This window comes from Globicephala melas, chromosome 2 (genome assembly GCF_963455315.2).
Source record: "Globicephala melas chromosome 2, mGloMel1.2, whole genome shotgun sequence".
Lineage (NCBI taxonomy): Eukaryota > Metazoa > Chordata > Mammalia > Artiodactyla > Delphinidae > Globicephala > Globicephala melas.
This window is the reverse complement of record NC_083315.2, coordinates 13065954-13087612: the sequence shown is the minus strand read 5'-3', so window position 1 is coordinate 13087612 and position 21659 is coordinate 13065954. Positions and strand designations below refer to the sequence as shown.

The 21659-nt window shown below is 42.4% G+C and overlaps 1 long non-coding RNA gene and 1 other non-coding gene across 2 annotated transcripts; both read right to left on the bottom strand.

The window, feature by feature from the left end:
* Nucleotides 1-269: 269 nt before the first annotated feature.
* On the bottom strand, nucleotides 270-343 carry TRNAN-GUU (transfer RNA asparagine (anticodon GUU)). Its single transcript has one exon. It is a non-coding gene; the product is annotated as a tRNA-Asn (tRNA).
* A 4523-nt stretch (nucleotides 344-4866) lies between these two features.
* LOC138842535 (uncharacterized) lies at nucleotides 4867-20717 on the bottom strand. Its single transcript, XR_011377187.1, has 4 exons — nucleotides 18935-20717; nucleotides 17278-18642; nucleotides 14487-14665; nucleotides 4867-5303 (listed from the first exon to the last, which is right to left on the bottom strand). It is a non-coding gene; the product is annotated as an uncharacterized lncRNA (long non-coding RNA).
* Nucleotides 20718-21659: the final 942 nt, after the last annotated feature.

Sequence of the window (21659 nt, the reverse complement as noted above, 5' to 3'; positions counted from 1 at the left end):
CAGGGAGTGGAAGCGAAAGGATGCGGGGGCCTTAAGGAGCTGGACCCACACGCCTGTTCGGGGCGGCAGGAAGCGCCCACCCTGCCGCTGGGGTTGGAGGAGGGGCCCCAGCGCGCCCGGAAGCTGGAGAGCCACCCCCTGCTGGACCGCGAAGTGAGATCCGCGGTTTCTCTTCTCCGGACCCTCGAAATCCACGCCTGCGTTGCCCAGAGGCCTCAACTCCATGATTTATGCAAAATTACCGGGCACCCGCCTGTAAAAGGGGTAAGCGTCCCTGGGTGGGCTCGAACCACCAACCTTTCGGTTAACAGCCGAACGCGCTAACCGATTGCGCCACAGAGACTCTGATGTGGCAGCGTTCTCCAGCCATAACCTTTATGAAGAATAATAAAGGCAGCGTGTGACTGTTCGTTTCTTTTCTGCTCTCTGATGCCTATCATTAAAATCAGATTTTTCCACTTAACATTTCTAACCCTTTAACTCTATTTTCCACCTTTAAAGCATATTGGAAAACTATAAAATACAGCAAGATCAAGCAGAATTTCAGATTGCAACGTGTATTAAAATACTGCTGTTCCCCCCCACCTCCCCACCCCTCCCATTTGGAACGTTTTGTTTCAGGGAGATAACTATTTATTATGTTTGTTTTATAGGGAAATAAAAATTTTAATCTTTAATCTTATGAGAAACTTTCCTTTTATTTCAAACTCTTTGTCCAGTACTTTGCTCACTCATCTTCATAATTTACTTGCGTAGCATTCCCAAGGTCATCTGAATTGTATTTGCCTTGTTTATTTTTATTTTCAGGTATTATTAAATACGTATATGCACTTCCTATTTGTTGTGTACTAACCTATAGTACAATTACTTGTCACTATTTTTTTTTTGTTACTTGTAAAGGACATTGGGGGAAAAGCTACAGTCACATTCTTTCATCCCTGTACGCTGTAGTTCATTGCTAAATCCGCTCTTGTTTTTTCCTTGGAATTAGCCTGTACACCCACATTTGAGCCATGCCACTTAAAACGTACATTTCATGGGATATATATAACCCAATTTGAGGAAAGAGAAGTTAGAGAAGAAAAAAAGTATGATTTATGACTAACGCCTGAAAATCCCTAACACAGAAACACCTCTGGCAAACGTTACATCCCTGTAAATACCCTACATGAAAATCTTACCCTTTGTGTGAATAGTTCCTGATGCCTTTTGAGGTACTCTTCAAAACTCCAGGCACTTTTTTCTCCTATTCCCGCCTCAGAGAACTGCTAGTTTCCACTTGACAACTCTGTACTTAAACTTTTAAGTTACTAAATTGCTCTGTCCAGAATCCCTTGAGAAAGAATTCGTATCATGATTTATAGAAGTTGTATGCGACCTGCCTTAGTCCAGTCAACATTTTGAGTTCCTGTGGCTTGTTAAGACAACTTAAATTGGCTTTGGAACCAATTAGTGGAGTTCCTTGAAAGCGCTGAGATATCAAACAGCTGTGAATTCATACCAAGCTGTACCACTCTGGTCTCAAAAAACTTTTAGAAGTGCACTTGAAAATTTTAAATTTGAAAAAAAAAAATCTAGGAAGCACTTATAAAGAATATATAATGAGTCTGATTTCGTTATATGATGCTACGTTCATACTTTATGTTTTATGTACCTGTTAATGTGAGCTAAATCTATTAGGCACTGGTTTTTCTTCTCTGAATACCAAAATGAGTATTCTCTCCTCTGCTACTGTGCTTGTGACTATTCAGTTAGAACAGACTGCAACTAGTACCTCACCACCCCTTCATTCAATATTTACTCTGCTGCTTAGAATATTAGGAACAGTTCTACTCATGTGACTATCTTAAGCTCCAATCTCTTTTCCTCACTTCAGTCATCATACTAACATTTTAACTTCTAAAAAAGAGATGTTGAGAAACAGTTGATGAGAAAAAAATAATTCAGAAAGAAATAATTAGCTCATTGTATGCTAAAAATTTTTTTCTATGTGAGGATCATTGTTTGTTTAAAATTCAGCCTGGTTCTGTAGTTGTTAATTTTTTTTTTTTTTTTTTTTACGGTACGCGGGCCTCTCACTGTTGTGGTCTCTCCCGTTGCGGATCACAGGCTCCGGACGCGCAGGCCCAGCGGCCATGGCTAACGGGCCCAGCCGCTCCGCAGCATGTGGGATCCTCCCGGACCGGGGCACGAACCCACGTCCCCTGCATTGGCAGGTGGACTCTCAACCACTGCGCCACCAGGGAAGCCCAGTTGTTAATATTTTTAAGAAAATAAATTGTTCTGTCCACGGTTCATGAGCTTTGCCTTTTGGTCTCTCCATTTGTAAATACTTCAAAAGAACATATAAATATTAAACATATTGAATGGAATATCAACATTTCACTCCAATTACGTATATCAAATGCAGCTTTTATGCAAAATGCCCATTTACAAAAATAAAAGCATGTGTTGTCATCTAAATCTTTGTGATTGTCTCATTTTAGGCCTTAATATCTATGCCCAATTTTTAAAGACAAATTAAGCCCACTGCATTAACTTTATTATTTATTTATTTTTGGCTGCATTGGGTCTTCGTTGTGGGTTTTCTCTAGTTGCGGGGAGCAGGGACTTCTCTTCATTGTGGTGCCCAGGCTTCTCACTGTGGTGGCTTCTCTTTGTTGCGGAGCACGGGCTCTAGGCGCACGGGCTTCAGTAGTTGTGGCTCGCGGGCTCTACAGCACAGACTCAGTAGTTGTGGTGCACAAGCTTAGTTGCCCCGCCAGCATGTGGGATCTTCCCGGAGCAGGGATAGAATCCGTGTCCCCTGCATTGGCAGGTGAATTCTTAACCACCGCATCACCAGGGAAGCCCTGGATTAACTTTAGAAACATACATCATTTTTCCTGAAATTTCAGGGTAACCCACAACAAATGATTCTTAAAGCTTCATTAATACTTAGGTCTTTATAATCGCTAAAAGTGAAAAGGACTGGGCATCTTGCCCCCTTTTTGTATATCATACACAATGAACTGCAACTTTAACTTTTCCAAGAATGTGCCCTATCAAAGAAGCTGACCTCTGCAGATTAATGGGCCTGTATATTTTACTTCCTTCTTAGAGAGGAAAAAAAGAGAGAACATCTTGCAAATGGGATCCACCTGTCTTGACATCCAGGCAAGATGGACTACACTGATTTATAGACCTTCCTGGAAGCATGAATCCAAGGCTATCAGAAGATGTGCCTCCAGCTTCAAACCAACAGAAGAGGCAACTCACAGGATTTCCATTAACACAACTGTGCATGACCTTAATTCTTTTCAATTCCTGTATTTCAAAAGGATTGAGTTGTTAAAAATGAAAAATCCAGTTAGAATGTAAAAAGAAATCAATGAGTTAGAGAAATCATCTCAATAAATGGAAGATTGTGGCACCAGGAAATCAGTTAAAAGAGAATGCTGGGGACTTCCCTGGTGGTCCAGGGGGGTAAGAGTCCACGCTCCCAATGCAGGGGACCCAGGCTCAATCCCTGGTCGGGGAGCTAGATCCTGTGTGCATGCCGCAACTAAGAGTCCACATGCTGCAACTAAAGATCCCACATGCCGCAGCTAAGACCTGGCGCAGCCAATATTAATTAATTTAAAAAAGAGAGAGAATGCTGAATTGGGAGTCTCTAAGAGCAAGAGAAGAACTATGAGACCAATTTTCAAAACTAACTGAAGTCACATTTTAAAACGGATGTATAGTAAAGGGGAGTCAAATCCTTCCAACCAGGCTCAAGCTTAAATGGTATTTCCTACTCCTAAAAGTATCATCTCATTCAAAATTGTTGACTAAGGGTCAGTTACCAATTTAGCAGGCCAGTAGCAGCATGACACAGAGCAGTATCCATAGAGCATACTTCTCCCATAGTTGACCACTAAATTGGGTCTACACATAAAGTAAGAAAATTGAGACAGGTATATTAGACTATCATATCTGTTTTTCCATCATTTTAAAACTTGTGTCAGCTGGGAAATTTTGTGAAATTATTCAGACAATAATCTCCATTTTATTTTTAATTAAACAGACATGGTATATGAGAAAAGGCAAACTAAGGCAGAAATAATACTGATATTCTAATGGGTTCAATCAAAATTATTAAAAATTATAGGTTTTTTTCTTCATGAACCTCTCTTTTGGAGGTAGAAATCATTTTTGATGGTTTTACCAAATAATCCAGAATGAAAATATTAATCATTGCTTATCTCAGTAGTGAAAAAGTATGATTTGCTAACAATATCGATGATTTCAACTGTGTCCAGACCAATAGAATCCTTGATCCAGCTAGAAATGGTGGGGAGTGGAGGGTCTGGGAGCAGCACAGGTTTCCACTTTCTTCAGTAGCATGGGAAAACTGCTCCAGGAAGACCCTATGGGTATCTCAGAAACCTTCATGGGTTCTACCTCTCAGTCCGCCACTTGACCACACCACCATCCATGAGGTAGCCACAGCCTTTTATTTTCCATGATGTGTTCGTGTTCACAGGAGCAGTTGGAGGCAAGTTTTTTGCTATCCCGCCTATACAGTGAATGCACTGACAAATTCCCAGTCCTGCCTTTGTGAACTCACCCATTAGAAATTAACTTTAAAAAATTCAGAACAGGGCTTCCCTGGTGGCTCAGTGGTTGGGAGTCCGCCTGCCGATGCAGGGGACGCGGGTTCGTGCCCCGGTTCGGGAGGATCCCACGTGCCGCGGAGCGTATCGGTCCGTGAGCCATGGCCGCTGAGCCTGCGCGTCCGGAGCCTGTGCTCCGTAACGGGGGAGGCCACAACAGTGAGAGGCCCGCGTACCGCAAAAAAAAAAAAAAAAAAAAAAAAAAAAAGAATAAAGAGAATGAGCAGACGCCAAAGGGAGATTCCATTCGAACTCAGAGACCACAGAATTAATAATAGCTGCCCTGCCTTCGTCAGAGACCCTATTGGAAAATAACACATTATATTTCTTTCGCTTCCAAATTGTCGTACAGATGCTATTTAAATTTTTCAAAGATCAGTAGTTCTGTTTAAAAGAAATGAAAGAAAAATAACATCTTAAATCAATCAGAGGGTATAATTTAGATGAAACCAGAGGATCCAAACCTGCGGTCATTAAGGCCAAGATGCTTTCTTTATTCAGGAGAAATACCAGTCACTGGCACAGCACTTCTTCCAGGGAGTCCCACTGAAGGCAGAGTGAAAAGTAAAACCACTGCCCCATTTCCACAGTTCCAATAAAATTTCAGGTATGGGGAGTGCGTACAGACCAAAGCCCTGGGAATAGCCTCCTCCTTGCAGCTACTTCCTGTAAATGGATAGGAAACCTTGAATTAAAGTCAACCAAATCACTGAGGAGATGGTACCTGGTAAAGAGCTGGTAGTCAGTGAACTGTTCACTCAATGAATAGTTAACCATAGCATCGTTAGAATTTTTGAAGGCATATAAACGTTACCTTAGGTAATTTTTTAATTAAAAAAATAAAGCAAGCTCAAGTAAATCCATATTTGAAAGGTTTGGTAGTATTACAACATGATTCATCCTAGAACACTGTAAATAACAAATGCTCTTGTATAAAGTGTGATCCCACCAAAGGATGTTCTTCAAATATGAGAGATCACGAATAAAGCACTAGCCCAGTGCCCTGTGTTTATGATGTAGAGTAAAAGTTATCTTTTCCCTGTGGTCCTTTAAGGACACTATCACTCTTCCAGCAGCCCAAGTTGAAATCCTGACATCATCGCAGGGGACACAGGTTCGAGCCTTGGTCCGGGAAGATCCCACATGCTGCAGAGCAAATAAACCCGTGCGCCACAACTACTGAGCCTGAGCTCTAGAGCCCACCAGCTACAAATACTGAGGCCGCATGCCACAACTAATGAAGCCTGCACACCTAGAGTCCGTGCTGTGCAACGAGAAGCCAGCGCACTGCAACGAAGAGTGGCCCCCGCTCGCCGCAGCTAGAGAAAGCCCCTGCGCAGCAACGAAGACCCAGCGCAGCCAAAAATAAAAATAAATAAATAAAAATTAAAAAAAGTATTTAGTGGAAAGGAGGAGACAAAGTCAAAGTTCAGAGATGTTGCAAAGGTAGAATCTATGACTTTGTGACTGACCCAATATAAGAAAAGCCTTTATCTTTTAAAATTTTTATTTATTTATTTATTTTTATTTTTGGCTGCGCTGGGTCTTCGTTGCTGCGCAGGGGCTTTCTCTAGCTGCGGCGAGCGGGGGCCACTCTTCGTTGCAGTGCGCTGGCTTCTCGTTGCACAGCACGGACTCTAGGTGTGCAGGCTTCATTAGTTGTGGCATGCGGCCTCAGTATTTGTAGCTGGTGGGCTCTAGAGCTCAGGCTCGGTAGTTGTGGCGCACGGGTTTATTTGCTCTGCAGCATGTGGGATCTTCCCGGACCAAGGCTCGAACCCGTGTCCCCTGCATTGGCAGGCGGATTCTTAACCACCGTACCACCAAGGAAGTCCCTTCACTACTTAATATTAATCCAATACATTCCATGTTCCAATTTCCCTACATAAAACGTAAGCTCCAATAAATGTGTACCAAGAATAATAACATTTAATGAGCATTTACTGTCAGATACATGCATTCTATTTATCTTTCATCTATTCTGTAAGATGGATACTATTGTTATACCCATTCTATGGATAAAGGAACTAAGGCTTATAATGGTTTAAAATTGAAACCCCAAGCCTATTTAAACTTTAAATAACTTGCCCAAGGTACCACCTGCTGTTCCTTGTTGCTGTACCTTTTTTTTTTATCCACTCATCCCTGTACTTAGAATATCCTTCGTTCGTCATCTTGCCTATTAAAGCCTTACTTCTCCTTCAAGCTCATATAGTGGCCTCATCCTATGAAACCTTTCTTGATCCCTCCAACTAGATAAAATTTTTCCCTCTTGTAAACCATCTAGCACTTCTTCCTTGGCCAAACCTCACATTATATTGTGGCCATGTTTGCACCTATTGAATCTCCGTTCTAACCTATATACTCCTTGAGGTCAGAAATGTTATCCATCTTTATACCTCCCATAGCACTTGACTTAGTCATGCTAAATAAATGTACTGAATAATTGAAATAATAGTGAAAGTGAAAGAGCTATCTATATTCAATATTTTTCTAAAATATTAGTGGAGTTTACAGGTTCCTAATACGAAGCTGACTAAAAAATTAGTACCAGAGATTATCAAAGGAAGCAACAGGAATCCCAAGCTGATCAAAGAAGAGACTAATAAGAATCCAAATCGACTGTCTCTAGAAAAACTTTAACATTTTTTTTAAAGTTTAAAATACTGCTATTTAGGGAGGGTGGGAGGGAGGGAGACGCAAGAGGGAAGACATATGGGAACATATGTTTATGTATGACTGATTCACTTTGTTATAAAGCAGAAACTAACACACCATTGTAAAGCAATTATACCCCAATAAAGATGTTAAAAAAAAAAATACTGCTATTTCTAAAGGTGATTTTGGTACCGTTAAGGCTGAAGTGCTTTTCTAGACTTATTCATTTAACAAACACATATATAAGACTTTGTTTCAGGCACTGTTCCAAGGCCTTTGCAAATATTTACTCATTCAAATTTTATAACAACCTTGTGAAGTAGGTTCCATTATTATCATCCCCGTTTTACAGGTAGAGAAACTAAGAAGTTAAGTAACTTACCCAAAATCACACAGCTAGTAAGTGACAGGGAGAGTTCAAATTCAGGCATTCTTCTCCAGACAACTCACTTAACTGCTAGTCTATCCTGCCTCTTTTTTTTTTTTTTTTTTAGTGCACAGTAATTCTTGAGTACTGTACAATGGACATTTTTAAAAATAATTTGGAGACTTTAAAAATCTTCCACTAGTTTAAAGGTTTTTTAAACATGATTTCAGACTTAAAAGTTGCAAGAATAGTACAAAGAATTCAAATTGCCCAAATGTTAGTATCTTACTACACTGACTTTATCCTTTTCTCTTTCTTTCTCTCAATATTTAATTTTTTCTGATCTGTTTAAGAGTAAATTGCAGATGTAATAGCCCCTAAATACTTCAGTGTGTTTCCTAAAGTTAAGGAATTCTGTTACATAACCACAGAACAATGATCAAAATTAGGACCTTAACATTGATACGGCACCATTAGGGTTAGGACTTAATCTGTAGATCTTATTCCAATTTCACCAGTTGTTCCAATAAGGTCCTTTATGGCAAAAGAAAATTTAAGATCGTAATTTGCATGTCATTGTCCTGTCTTTCAGTTTTCTTTAATCTGTAACAGTTCCTGAGTCTGTGTCTCTTTCTGTCTCTTACATACCATAACTTGGACATTTCAGCAGAGTACAGGCCAGTTATGTTGTAAAATGTCCTTAAATGTCAGGTTGTCTGATGTTTCCTGATGACTAGATTCAGGTTAGGTGCTTTTGCTCCCTCTAACACATTTAGTATACTGGATACTGTAACATCAATCTGAAATAATGGTAAAATGAAAAAAAAAATGAGGCTAGAAGAAGCACAGAGAGATGAGTGATGTCGATCATGAGTCTGGCAGAAACAGAACTTCTCAGGATTCCTCAACATCATATGTACAGTCTCAACTATTTAAACAGGAATATTCTTGAAATAATAATTTAAATTTTATTTTAAAGTCCCCTAACTGTACCTCTTCTTTGTTTGTTTCAGTTATATGTTCACTGAATCACTATGACCTGACACTTCATCTCCTGAGAAATAGCCACCCGAAAGTGGAACAACCGTTGCCTATGATTTTTGGGTAGGATGAAGCCCTCAGTGAATGGTCATTGAGTTTTGTGGTTCAAAAATAAAATCCTTGGGCTTCCCTGGTGGCGCAGTGGTTGAGAGTCCGCCTGCCGATGCAGGGGACGCGGGTTCGTGCCCCGGTCTGGGAGGGTCCCACATGCCGCGGAGCAGCTGGGCCCGTGAGCCATGGCCACTGAGCCTGCGCGTCCGGAGCCTGTGCTCCACAACGGGAGAGGCCACAAGAGTGAGAGGCCTGCGTACCGCAAAAAATAAATAAATAAATAAATAAATAAAATAAAATCCTTTATCACTTGGTTATAAAGAATCAAGTCTTCCTCACCTGTTAACCTCTTGGTGAACAGATACATCTGAATTTCTGAAACTGAACTAAGACTCACATGGAGCTGCTGGGGTTTATCAGAGTTTGGACAAGTGTGCCTCTTGTCCTGGACTGGCTGCCACAAAACAGTTTGTATTAGTTGGGGCTCTTCAGAGAAACAGAACCAATAGGACATATATACATATACAGAAAGAGATTTATTCTGAAGTGTTGCCTCCTGAGGTTATGGAAGCTAAGAAGAACCACGATCTGCCATCTAGAAGCTGGAGGCCCAGTCCATGCCCAAAGGGCTGAGAACCAGGGGAACCAATGATGTAAGTCCCAGTCCTGCCCAAGAAAAGGAGCACCAAAGTCTGAGGGCAGAACAAGAAAGATGTCCCAGTTCAAAGAGAAAGGTCCTTCCTCTGCCTTTTGCTTTAGTCAGGCCCCCAATGGATTGGATGATGCCCATCCACACTGGTGAGGGGGATCTTCTTTACTCAGTCTACTGATTCAAATGCTAATCTCCTCTAGAAACAGCCTCACAGACACATCCAGAAATAATATTTTACCAGCATTTTGGGCATCCTTTAGCCCAGTCAAGTTGACACATAACATTAACCATCACACAGCTCTTAAGCATGACCAATAAAACATAGGGAGCAGAGATTTTTCAAAGATTTAGCACTGTCTAAATAATCACAAAAATCCTTTCAGAGATAACAGGGGATGTATGCACAATTCAACAAGGGATCTCAACAGAAACATTGTGCCAAGGGTTCCCCTTTGTCAAGACCAGGAAAGAGTTTGTGATCTGTTTACTTAGAGGGAAAAAAATCCAACTTTCTTTATGAGCTAAAGAACCAAATACAACTGTCTACGGCAGTTCAAGAGAATTCTTTCCCCATCATGTGAGCTTCACCTTACTACCATATTTTTTCTAACCTAGGGAATGTTTTTTACGCTTTCTTTTCCTATTAAGATTGCCAGTAACAGAAATACAAAGACTAAAATTGAATCAAGAAATTCTATTGCCCGAGTGAAGAGATTTTTCATTTCTGAGAATTCTTACATTTAGAATAGAGACATTTAAAATCATTTGTCTAGGTCTTCCCTGGTGGCTCAGTGGTTGAGAGTCCACCTGCCGATGCAGAGGACACGGGTTCATGCCCCGGTCTGGGAAGATCCCACATGCCGCGGAGCGGCTAGGCCCGTGAGCTATGGCCGCTGAGCCTGCACGTCCAGAGCCTGTGCTCCGCAAGGGGAGAGGCCACAACAGTGAGAGGCCCGTGTACCACAAAAAAAAAAAAAAAAAATCGTTTGTCTAAGTTCACAGGCATAACAAATACATATTTCTTTAAAATTAATAATTTGAAGGCTTTTGCTTGAAGTCGTACACTAGGTTTTAAATTAACATTAAGCATTCTAACAATAAGAAATTGAAAGTCTCAGTTCATAATTGACTTTTTAACTGCTTCATAGAATACACAGAGAAATTGCCAAAGCCCATATCATCAACGTAAAAGTAGAATTATATAAAAGGTTCATGCAGGTGAGCACTTAAATTTAGATTTATGCATATAATTTACTTATTTTAGATGGGAGACGTTAATGCAAGGCTTCTTTTTCAATAAGGTATGAAAGAAAATCCAAACTGACAAGTCTCTTGAATTATCAAGTAATTTGAGAATAAGAATGTCTTCAATGTAATTCACTTTACAGTTCTGGAATTGCAGTTGCGGTACTGGCATGAGGATAGACATAGAGATCATGGAATAGAATTGAAAGCCCAGATACCTGTAACCAACTGATTCTCAACAAGTGTGCCAAGGCAATTCAATAGGGAAAGAACAGTCTTCAACAAATGGTTCTGGGACAACGTATCCACATGCAAAAGAATGAAGTTGGATCCCTAACTCACGCCATATACAAAAATTAACTCAAAATGGATCAAAGACCTAAATGTAAGAACTAAAATCATAAAACTACTAGAAAAAACCGTAGGCCTTCATTTTCATGACCTTGGATTGGGCAACAATTTCTTTAAAAAAAAAATACAAGCACAAGTAAAAAAAGAAAAAAATAGATAAATTGGATGTCATCAAAATTGAAAACTTTTGTGCTTTAAAGTTCCCTGTCAAGAAAGTGAGGGGGAAAAAACCCCACAGAATGAAAGAAAATATTTGCAAATTATATATCAGATAAGAGTCTAACATCCAGAATATATCAATATAAAAACTCTTAAACTGCAATAATGAAAAGAAAAATAACCCAATTTAAAAATGGGCAAAGGATTTGTAGACATACCTTGGAAGAAGCTATACAAATGGCCAACAGACACATGAAAAACTGCTCAATATCATTAGTCATTAGGGAAATGTAAATCAAAGCACAATGAGATATCACTTCACATCTGCAAGGATGCAATAATAAAAAAAAGATGGACAATAACAAGTGTCGACCAGGAGGTGCAGAAACTGGAACACTCCTACATTGCTGGTGAGCACGTAGAGTGATACTGCTACTTTGGAAAACAGTTTGATGGGTCCTCAAAATGTTAAACATAGGGCTTCCCTGGTGGCGCAGTGGTTGAGGGTCCGCCTGCCGATGCAGAGGACACGGGTTCGTGTCCCGGTCTGGGAAGATCCCACACACCATGGAGGGGCTAGGCCCCTGAGCCATGGCCGCTGAGCCTGCGCGTCCGGAGCCTGTGCTCCACAACGGGAGAGGCCACAACAGTGAGAGGCCCGCGTACCGCAAAAAACAAACAAAGTGTTAAACATAGAGTCACCATATGACCCAGCAATTTTATTCCTAAGCACTTGAAAACATAGGGCCACACAAAAACTCATACAATAATGTTCACAGCAGCATTATTCACAATAGCTCAAGCTGGAAACAAACAAACAAACAAAAAAAGATGGAAACAACCTAATCCATTAACTGACGATCTGACAAGCAAAATGTGCTATGTCCAGTTCATGGAATATGATTTCACCATAAAAAGGAATAAAGTATTGACACATGCTATGAGATGAATGAACCTTGAAAACTTCACGCTGTTTTTTGTTTTTTGTTTTGTTTTGATTTGTTTTTTCATGCAAAGGTAAAGAAGCCAGACTCAAAGACCACATATTGTATGGTTCCATTTGTATGAAATGTCCAGAATAAGCAAATCTACAGAGAAAGCAGAAGCCAAGGACTGGAGAATGGGGGACTGGAGGATGACTGGTAATGGGCATGGGGTTTCTTTGAGGAATGATTAAAATATTCTGGGATTAGATAGCGATGATGGTTGCACACTCTGTAAATACCCTTAACTGTACACTTTAAAGGAGTGAATTTTATGGTATGCAAATTATATCTCAATTAAAATAAGTAAAAACAGGAAACATAACTGTGCCTTTGAATTGTTTACTAGTGTAGAAATGAAGGCACAGAGAATTAGCAAAAGTGCCCAAAGTTAGCAGTGGAACCTGCATTCTGATTTGCAAATCTGTGTATTCTAATCTACTGTTCACTGTGACTAGCGGGGTCTAACCCAACTCCCGTGTTGAAACTGTCACCTGGTTTCCGGTTAATTACTGAAATTCGATGACAAATCTGGCAGGAAACATTTCCTTACCTACTCACTCTGTAAAATGCAGTGGCTTGATATCTAAATCTACCTCTGTATTATCAGTTTATTTAGGATCAAATTTTAAATCAGTACACGGTGACTGAAAACCTTGCACATGCCCAGTCCCATGCACGTTTCTGGAAATGCAGAACTTAACGTCAGAAAGTCAGGGAATTAGAGATATAGATTGAGAAATCAAGTGTCTGGTGGTGCTGGTTTAAGTCCTAAGATGGGAGGAAATTGCTGGGGAAGAGCAAGCAGAGAAGAGAGGAACTAGAACGGAACCCAGGGAACAGATGTTTCAGAGCCGTCAGAGATCAGCCTGCCAGTGACAGGCACTGATAAGAAGTGGTTAGTGAATGATAGAGGCAGGAGAAAGCTACCCTACCTGATAGGAAACCTTGTATCTTATCACATTACATTGTTATTATCTGTTTACATGACTGTCTCCCTTGCTCCTTGGGTTTCTGCCTCCCTCTACTGCAGAAAAGTATTTCAATAAGTCACCAAGACCCTCCAAATTGTCAGACTCCATGGACTTTCACCACTCCTTCTTACTTTATCACTGTATTGTATTTGATACTGTAAACAGACCATTACCTTATTTTTTCTTAAAATGTGGGCATAAAAATGGTGCTCCTCTCCTGGGGGCCCAGAATGGGCGGCTCCTTGGACATAAGGCTGAGTTGGTGCTGCAGAGAACCCTCCTTGGACGTGTGCCATTCACCTCTCCCGAGCCCCTCACCCTCCCAACTCCACCGTCTCCACTGCAGCACGAAGATCAGTCAGAGTTCTTTGTGATGCTGCCCCTATGAAGCTCTACCCAGGGGATCCCACCACAGGAAACAGTTAGACCCAGATGTCCATAGAACAGAATGGTAAGAGTAGAGTCCTGGCTTCATCCAAACACACTGCCTTGTACAAGCTTCGTGACCCCTCTCCTGGTCCTATCCCCTTTGCAGGAGCCTCTTCCTCCGTTGACTGTCTAAACACTGGCCTGCTTCCTCCCTAGTCTCATGGTGCCAATCCCAATCTCTATATAAACAACTTATCAATTTACATTTCTCTTCCAGAACTGCTCCTGAGGTCCAACACCATATATCCATCTTGTCCTTAAGAAACCTCTCAAATTCAACATGCCAAGAAAAGGAACTCTTTCTCCCAAGACATGTTTTTCCTACATTTCTATTATCATGTACCCTTTAACCCAACCTGCAATCTAGGAATCATCCTATCTCTTTCCCTCTCCCAAAACCGACTGATAAGGTAATCCTATCCACTCTACCTCCATAAGATATCTTAGATCCAACAGCATTCTCATTAGTGTGCGGCATGTTACAGCCTAATCACTTCTTCCGTAAACTGCTGCAATTAACTCCCTACCTCCCATCATGCCTTTACCCCATACAAGCCTCCAATTCACTGAAAGAGTGATCTTTCGAAAACACAAAACTGAATAGTTAATTTACTAAATGAAAAAGTTTCAATAACCTATACCATGGTTCCCACACTATGCACAAGTCACCCTTGGGCACCGCAGTGAACTCAGGTTTGCTATAGGCTATTTAATTTTTTTGAGGGAAACGCAGCAACATCTATCAGACACCACACAAACTACCACTATTATGGCATTTGGAACGAACTACGTAATGAATGGAACTGTTATTTCTCTTGGCCTAGGGCATCATGAAAAAATTAGAGAGACACTAAGGGTGCAGTGAACTGAGAAAGTTTGGGTACCTATGACCTACCAAATATCTTCAAACCCTCTAGCATGACATAAACTGGTACCCACCGCTCCAGCTTCATCTCTCTCATCACGCCTTGTCTTCTTCCCTGGTCCTACTCTTCAATCCAGCAGACAAACTTGCATCTCTCCAGACATGTCCTTTCTGCCATCCTGAGTGGTCAGACTCTGGCTCTAAGAGAGTAGAGACATGGCCTACCCAGGGTTTAGGGGTGAGACCGGATACCCTTAAGAGAACACAAGATGAAGTAAACAAACCAAGGAAGTCACTCCACAGCCCCTACACTGGGTGGATTCTGTATGAGTTGGATAATCTGAAGTTAAAAAAAAAATTGGTTGACTATTCTTCAGAATTTCACATGTATTTGTCAGGCCAAGGAAAGGGGAGAGACCAGCCCCGTGGTCCTCATCTTCTCCCCCTTTTCTATAGAGGTCTGTATTTTTCTAGGGCAGAAGGCAAAGAGGCAACCAACAAAGCAACAGTAAGACTGTCTTTGTTAATGGCTGTACCACCCCTTCCTCCCCTGAAAAGGGGCCTAGCACCTGAGTTATATAAATGACTGCTCTTTTCTCTGTGCCCCACTTTATCTCATTTTATCACAGCACCTCTAATATTTTTGCACTTACCTGTTCACCTGTCTTCTCCGCTTGACTATAAACTTGTGGAGGGCCAAGACTATGCCTGATTTGGTTCTGTATTCTCCTCACCTAGCAGAGTGCCTGATACATAGTAAGTGATGAATGGAGAGTTGATGAATAAATTTCAAAGAGGGTGTGGGTGAGCCCCACAAGAAGCTCAAGCAAGTTAGAAAATAAAGTGTCCATTAGACTAAAAAGTCCAAAAGTCACTGATGATAGCAGTTAAAGATGTTTCTAGAGAGGGACAGGGACAAACTGGTTTGCACATGCTGAGGTGCAAACTAGGAGACGTGGCAGTGCTTACTAAGTAAAAACCACTCCCGCATTTCCTCCTTGCTATACAGAACTTCAGTTTTCTTTAGGCATCGAGAAGATTCCCTTTGATGTGGAAACATGGGCCCAGTTCCTAAACTATATCAAAATTCTGACTGATGAGATGTAAGAGGAAATCCTTTGGTGGGGTGTTTTTGGAAAATACTTTACCTCCTCTACAAGGCTAAGGCTGATGAAGAATAAACTTTCTGCCTGCCTTCCCACCTTTGCACCCATGGTGAAGATGTGATACATGAAGTGTAGCAGCCATTCTACAACCATGAGGTAAAGGTCAAGTGAATTTCAGAGCTGTGACATCACTGAACCCCTGAGAAAATATTAGCAACTCTTTACCTACGGACTTCTTGTCACGTTAAAAACAAAAACAACAACAAACAACAACAACAAAAAAAAACCTTCTGTTTCAGCTGGGTTTTCTATTACATTCTAATTTATACAGGAAGAAAGAAAAGAGAGACAAGTGAGTATAGACCCCTCTTTTTAATAAACATAGTACAAATAATACAGATTAGCAGCTAAAAGACAGTTTATTTCAGTTGTCTTTGGAAATGAGGCTGGAAATGCAAGTGTAATGAGGGTACAGGGGCCTCTACTGCCAGAGAAGAGACTTGGACTGTAATTCTGTTGGCATTAGGGAGTCATAAAAGGTTTCTGAGTAAAGTTTTAGGACTTCCAGAAGGTTACTTTGGCATAATGAGCAGGAGCCATATGTGCCCAAAGGGTAATGCGTCTCACGGCACTTGCATTTGACATGATTGTATTGGCGTCGCCCACCAATGCATACGGCAGGAGTTCATACCATGTGGGAACGCCCCTCGCTCAGCTCACACATGAGTAAGCGAAACAATAACCATGCTGCTTCCCCATGCTTGTTGGCCTAATACTAACAAACATAAAGTCTCAAAGCAAATGAAATATTACATCATTTCAGTGCTGCCATACTATGAATAGTCCCTGGGAAAGTTACAAGCAAACAAAACTTCTGTTAGTGAAAAGTAGCAACGGTAGAAATATACATTGTATGAACTCCTGCCATGTAGAATGAGAACACGAGACCACATATATACTTCCAAAATACCAATTCCTGATAATCTGCACAAAAAAATTAGACGTGCCAAAGTAACATCTTGCATGCTAGGCCTGAGACTGATTTTTCAAAAGTGTTTCTATAATGGTGTGGAAGGTTTTTAATTTACTTCCTTTTAAAAGCATTTTTAATGATTAGATCATATAAGAATAAATGCTCTTATGCTTATTCATAGTTTCAAACATGTTTTCTCTTCTCACTAAATGTACTCAGAAAACAAATAAGCTTACAACAGAGAAACACCAAACTAGGGAAATCTCTGTGATGTGAACATCATATAACAAACACAGTAGAGGAAAAATACTAAGGAATGGTGTTTACTTTGTCATCATATATGTGAACAACATCCTACAAAGATTATTACTAAGAAAAAGAAAAGTGTCATTGTTTGTTTTTTGCACTAGGAATTGATGTTAGAGATTTTTTAAAAATAAATTTATTTATTTATTTTTGGCTGTGTTGGGTCTTTGCTGCTGCGCTACGCACAGGCTTTCTCTAGTTGCACGAGCGGGGGCTACTCCTCGTTGTGGTGCGCGGGCTTCTCACTGCAGTGGCTTCTCTTGTTGCGGAGCCCAGGCTCTAGCTCAGGCTCTACTTCAGTAGCTGTGGCACACGGGCTTAGTTGCTCTGCAGCATGTGGGATCTTCCCGGACCAGGGATCGAACCCGTGCCCCCTGCATTGGCAGGCAGATTCTTAACCACTGCACCACCAGGGAAGTTCCAAAGATTTTTAAATAAATTATAACAATCTTTTTTTCAATACATTTATTTATTACTTACTTATTTTTGTCTGCGTTGGGTCTTTGTTGCTCCTCGCGGGCTTTCTTTTTTTGTTGTTTTAGTTGCAGCGAGCAGGGGCTACTCTTCATTGCTGTGCGCAGGCCTCTCATTGCGGTGGCTTCTCTCGTGGTGGAGCACGGACTCTAGGTGCACGGGCTTCAGTAGTTGTGACTCACGGGTTCTAGAGCACAGGCTCAGTAGTTGTGGCACACGGGCTTAGTTGCTACGCGGCATGTGGGATCTTCCCGGACCAGGGCTCAAACCCGTGTCCCCTGCATTGGCAGGCGGATTCTTAACCGCTGCACCACCAGGGAAGTCCAATTATAATAATCTTATGATAAAGTACAAACAACAAAAAGGTTAACATCCTGCCATAGGTGGCTCTGATCTTTTTATAAAGAATTGATACCCCCTTTGGATTCCTTCCTATTCCCCTCCTTCCTTTTCTCCAAAAGGAAATCACTTTTGAAGTCAATATGTATCCTTCCTGGTAATAGCACTATACTTTTATTTCACATGTGTATATCCGTATCCTTTACTTACATGATTATTCATGTGTAAATTATTAAATTCTTTATATGCTATTCACACATTCTGAATATTAATCCTTTGTCAAGTTCATGTCTTGGAAATATTGTCTCCATTTGTCCTTTTATGATGTCTTTTGTCATATATATATGATTTATTTTAACATAATTCAATTTATCCTTTCCTCTATGGATTGTGCATTTTAATGTTTTAAGAAATCCTTCCCTACACCAAGGTCATAAGGATATTCTCCTGTATTTCCTTCCAATATTTTTAAAGTTTTGTTTTTCTTATTTAGGTTTTTGGTCTATCTGAAATTTAATTTGTGTGTAGAGTAAGGTAGGGATCTAATTTTATTTTTGTCCATATGAATGTTTGTTTTTAAATGAGAAAAAATAAAGAAGGAATTAATCCCTCCTTACAAACTGTAAACTCTTCAACATCAGATACCATGTCTGATTTATACCCTTCTCCCCAATACACTGCCTCGATGGGCTTTGAACATTACTAGTACTATATATCTAGATATCTAAATATATGATACTTTTTTCTAGCCCCACTTGCTTATATACAAAGTTGTCCATCTAAAATAAACTGAGCTGTGACTTAATTTATCTCCTTTGAGCAGGAAATAACATCTTAATAGTATTAACTTGGTATTAAGTACTGAATCATTCCAATTAAAATGAAGGGTAATAATAACTTTCTAACTTTGCCTATTTTTAGAAATCTTGTCTGGAAAAAAGAAAATCTACCTACCCTTCCAGTAAGACTCATTTTATTTGTTCATCTACCAGGAGAAAAGCATAACAAAGCAGCAGGAGCCTGGATTAAAACCTATTTTTAAAAGACATAAAGTCAACTATTTGAGTCAGAGAAAAACACATGCAAAACTCAATTTGATAAACATATCATGAGGATAGCAATTCACAGATTTAGGCTCTTAATAAGGCCTAGTTCCATTGGTTTAGTTCTTGCAAGACCTACTTCCTTTCTCCTTTCTTTCATAAAGAAATAGTCTGAAAGTAAGATATGAACATAACCTAACTTTAATCAAAGCAATAAATGAAAACCAAGGAAGGTAATTTTAAAAAAGAACCATTCTAAGATTCTTTCAAAGAATACTAACCTGAGACATTTTTTAAAAGATTCTCCTTGTAAAAGTTTGACATCTTTTCAAATAATTCCAAGAGCATTAGAATCACATACGGGAGGAGCACTTGTATTTTCTTCTGGAGGATATGGTTCTGACAGACCTCTAGAGGAGGTGAAACTGGCCAGAAGATTTGGGAATAAAGTGAAGTGTAGTTGGTACTAAATATACTGGGAAGCAAAATCAGTTTATTTTCAAATATTGTACGGAGACTAACCTTTCTACCATGACTAAAAGACGAACTCAGGTCAGAAAATGATGTCACTGCTTTAAGATTCGTATTGACTGAAGCTCTTCACTTGAAATAGCTTCTATCAGCTGGTTCTTTAACAGAACCAAGGCAAATTCTGCCCAATTCCCCCTTAGCCCCCCCCCAAAAAAAAAAGCAAAAACAAACCCCGACACTCTCTACTACTAAGATAGAGCACAGTCAGGAAATATCACCTTCTGCTTTTTTAACGTAGCAACGTATTTCCCACTGTTTCACTGAAGAGCGCTTAGAGACCTTGAACCTCAAAATCATAATGCGTCTAGAGAAACTATCCGAGAACCACAATTGGGGGGTGTTATGTATTCAAAAGCATCGGTCTCTTTTGAAAGAGTTCACCCTCTTTTTTTTAAAGGATCAAAGTCAACTATGAGTGTAAAAGAAAAAGTCATTTTCAAAAAAGTCTGGCCTTAAAAACATAAGTATCTTAGTGCTTGGGGTTCCCTCTGCTCAAAAGAAAACAAGAAAAAGTGATTAATATTGCTGTCTTCTCTGCACGCTTCTCTTAAAATGGTCTTTGGAAGTCCCTTGGGAAAATGAGATCCACCTATCCGAAGTATGCCACGCTCACGATCACTGCAAAAACGATATTCTAAGCTTAAAATATATAAAAAGGTATTCACTTCTGCGTAAGCCCTGAGCCGCCTCCTGGGCGGTGACGCCTGGCTGGTGGGACGGCGCCGCGCGAGTCCGGGCGCAGAGCCGCGGGGAACGAGGGCGCAGGGCGAGCGCACGGCTAATTAAAGGAGCTGTTTGGGTTCTAAATAAAACCTGTCTCTACCAAACCCACTCACTACCTAGCCTCACCGTCCCTACCACCCCCGCTCCCCGACACGCAGAAAACATCAAGTGAGACGGGCGGGGGAGCGCGAGCCCAGAAAGGGAACTGAGAAGAGAAGCGCCTGTGACACAAAATGGAGAAGGAGGAACCGAGAGGGGAAAGGAAAGAAGGAAAAGCGGGGAAAGGAGGTTGTTAATCAGAAAAGCAAAGGGGCGATGGGGTAGAGATTACAGGGAGGAGAGCCGAGGAGAGGGGCGTTGAAGGACTAGAAACACAAAGTAGACGAAGTAAGAGAGGAAAGAAAGACGTCCTAGAGGCCGAGGCTCCATTTTCAGCAGCGCCATTTCGCTTTTCCTTTCGCCGCGTTTTGTTTGGTTTTGTTTGCAGCCGGTGGACGGGCGCCAGCGCAATTCTGCAGCTTCAGCAGCTTTGGTCCGACAGATGGGGAGGGACGCAGGGCCCGGGCGCTGGCGCGGCCCCCTCCCCGTCCTGGACGTTCCGCGCATCTCCCGCCCGCGCTGCTCCTGGCGGCAAGGCGGCCCCCCCCCTCGGTCCCCGGCCCGTAGGGGAGACGGCCCCGGGGCCCGCGGCGACACCCCCGGGGCAGGCACATAGAGCCCTCCAATTCGCCCGCGGCGTTGGTGGTGGGCGCGTGCCGCAAAGGGATGGAGGAACCGAGAAGCGTCGAGGAAAGAAAACGAAAAAGACAAACTGTACCCGAGGGGAGGAGGGGAGGGCGCACGCTGGGCGGGGGAGGGAGGCCCGAAAATAGACCTTTCCCGGGTAACCGGGGGCCCGGCCCGCCTTCGGCCCCGGGGTGAGCGGCCCGCAGAACACCTCCACCTGCGCCCGGCGGCGGGAGTGGCGCGGCTCCGTTCGCGCACTCGCGCCCGGGCTGCGTCCCCGGCCAACCCGGAGCCCTGCTGCCCGAAGCGGCGCCGGGCCCAGGCCTCCAGGCCTCTCCTGGGCGCAGCCGGAAGAACGGCCAAGGTCGGGCTCGGCCGGGAACCTCAGGCGGGCCCGGAGGGAAAGACGGGCCAGCGCCAGCCTCGGGGCGCCCGTCTGAGAGGCGGCACGGGACGCCGGTCTGCGGGGTGCGAGTCCCAGGGATTTACGGTGCGGGCGGTGCCTCGAAGCTCCTTCGGGGTTAAATTCTGGAGCAATGGGAGGCGGTTCAGTAAACAGAAAATAAGGTTTTCTCACCCCCGACCCTCAACTGATGGTTTCCGTCGACTGAGTGTCCGTTGTAAGAGTGTCCAACGCGCCCTGGGTACATTTACTTCGTACTCCTCTCCTTTTTTTCTTCACTTGCACTTGACATTGTCTTTCGCTCAAAGTGACGTCCTTGCCGGCGCTAGAGGAGCCCCCGGCTCCCCGGCGCCCGCACCCCACCGCTAGGTCCACGGCACTCGCCGCCCCGAGCCTCTAGGGACGAGTCGGGGGGAGACGCCGGGCAGGAAGTCCGTGCGTCGGGTGCTGCGGCCGGTCTCGGCCCAGCTCCCCGCGCGGACCCGTGCAAGGGCGGCCGCGGCCAAGGAGGCACAGCGGCCAGACCCGCCGTCGGGTTCCGCGCCGTGCTGCGCGGCGAGCCAGCACAGCCGCCTCCTGCCTCCAGGGCCCTCCTTCCTTCCCGGTGCAGAGATGTGGTGGCT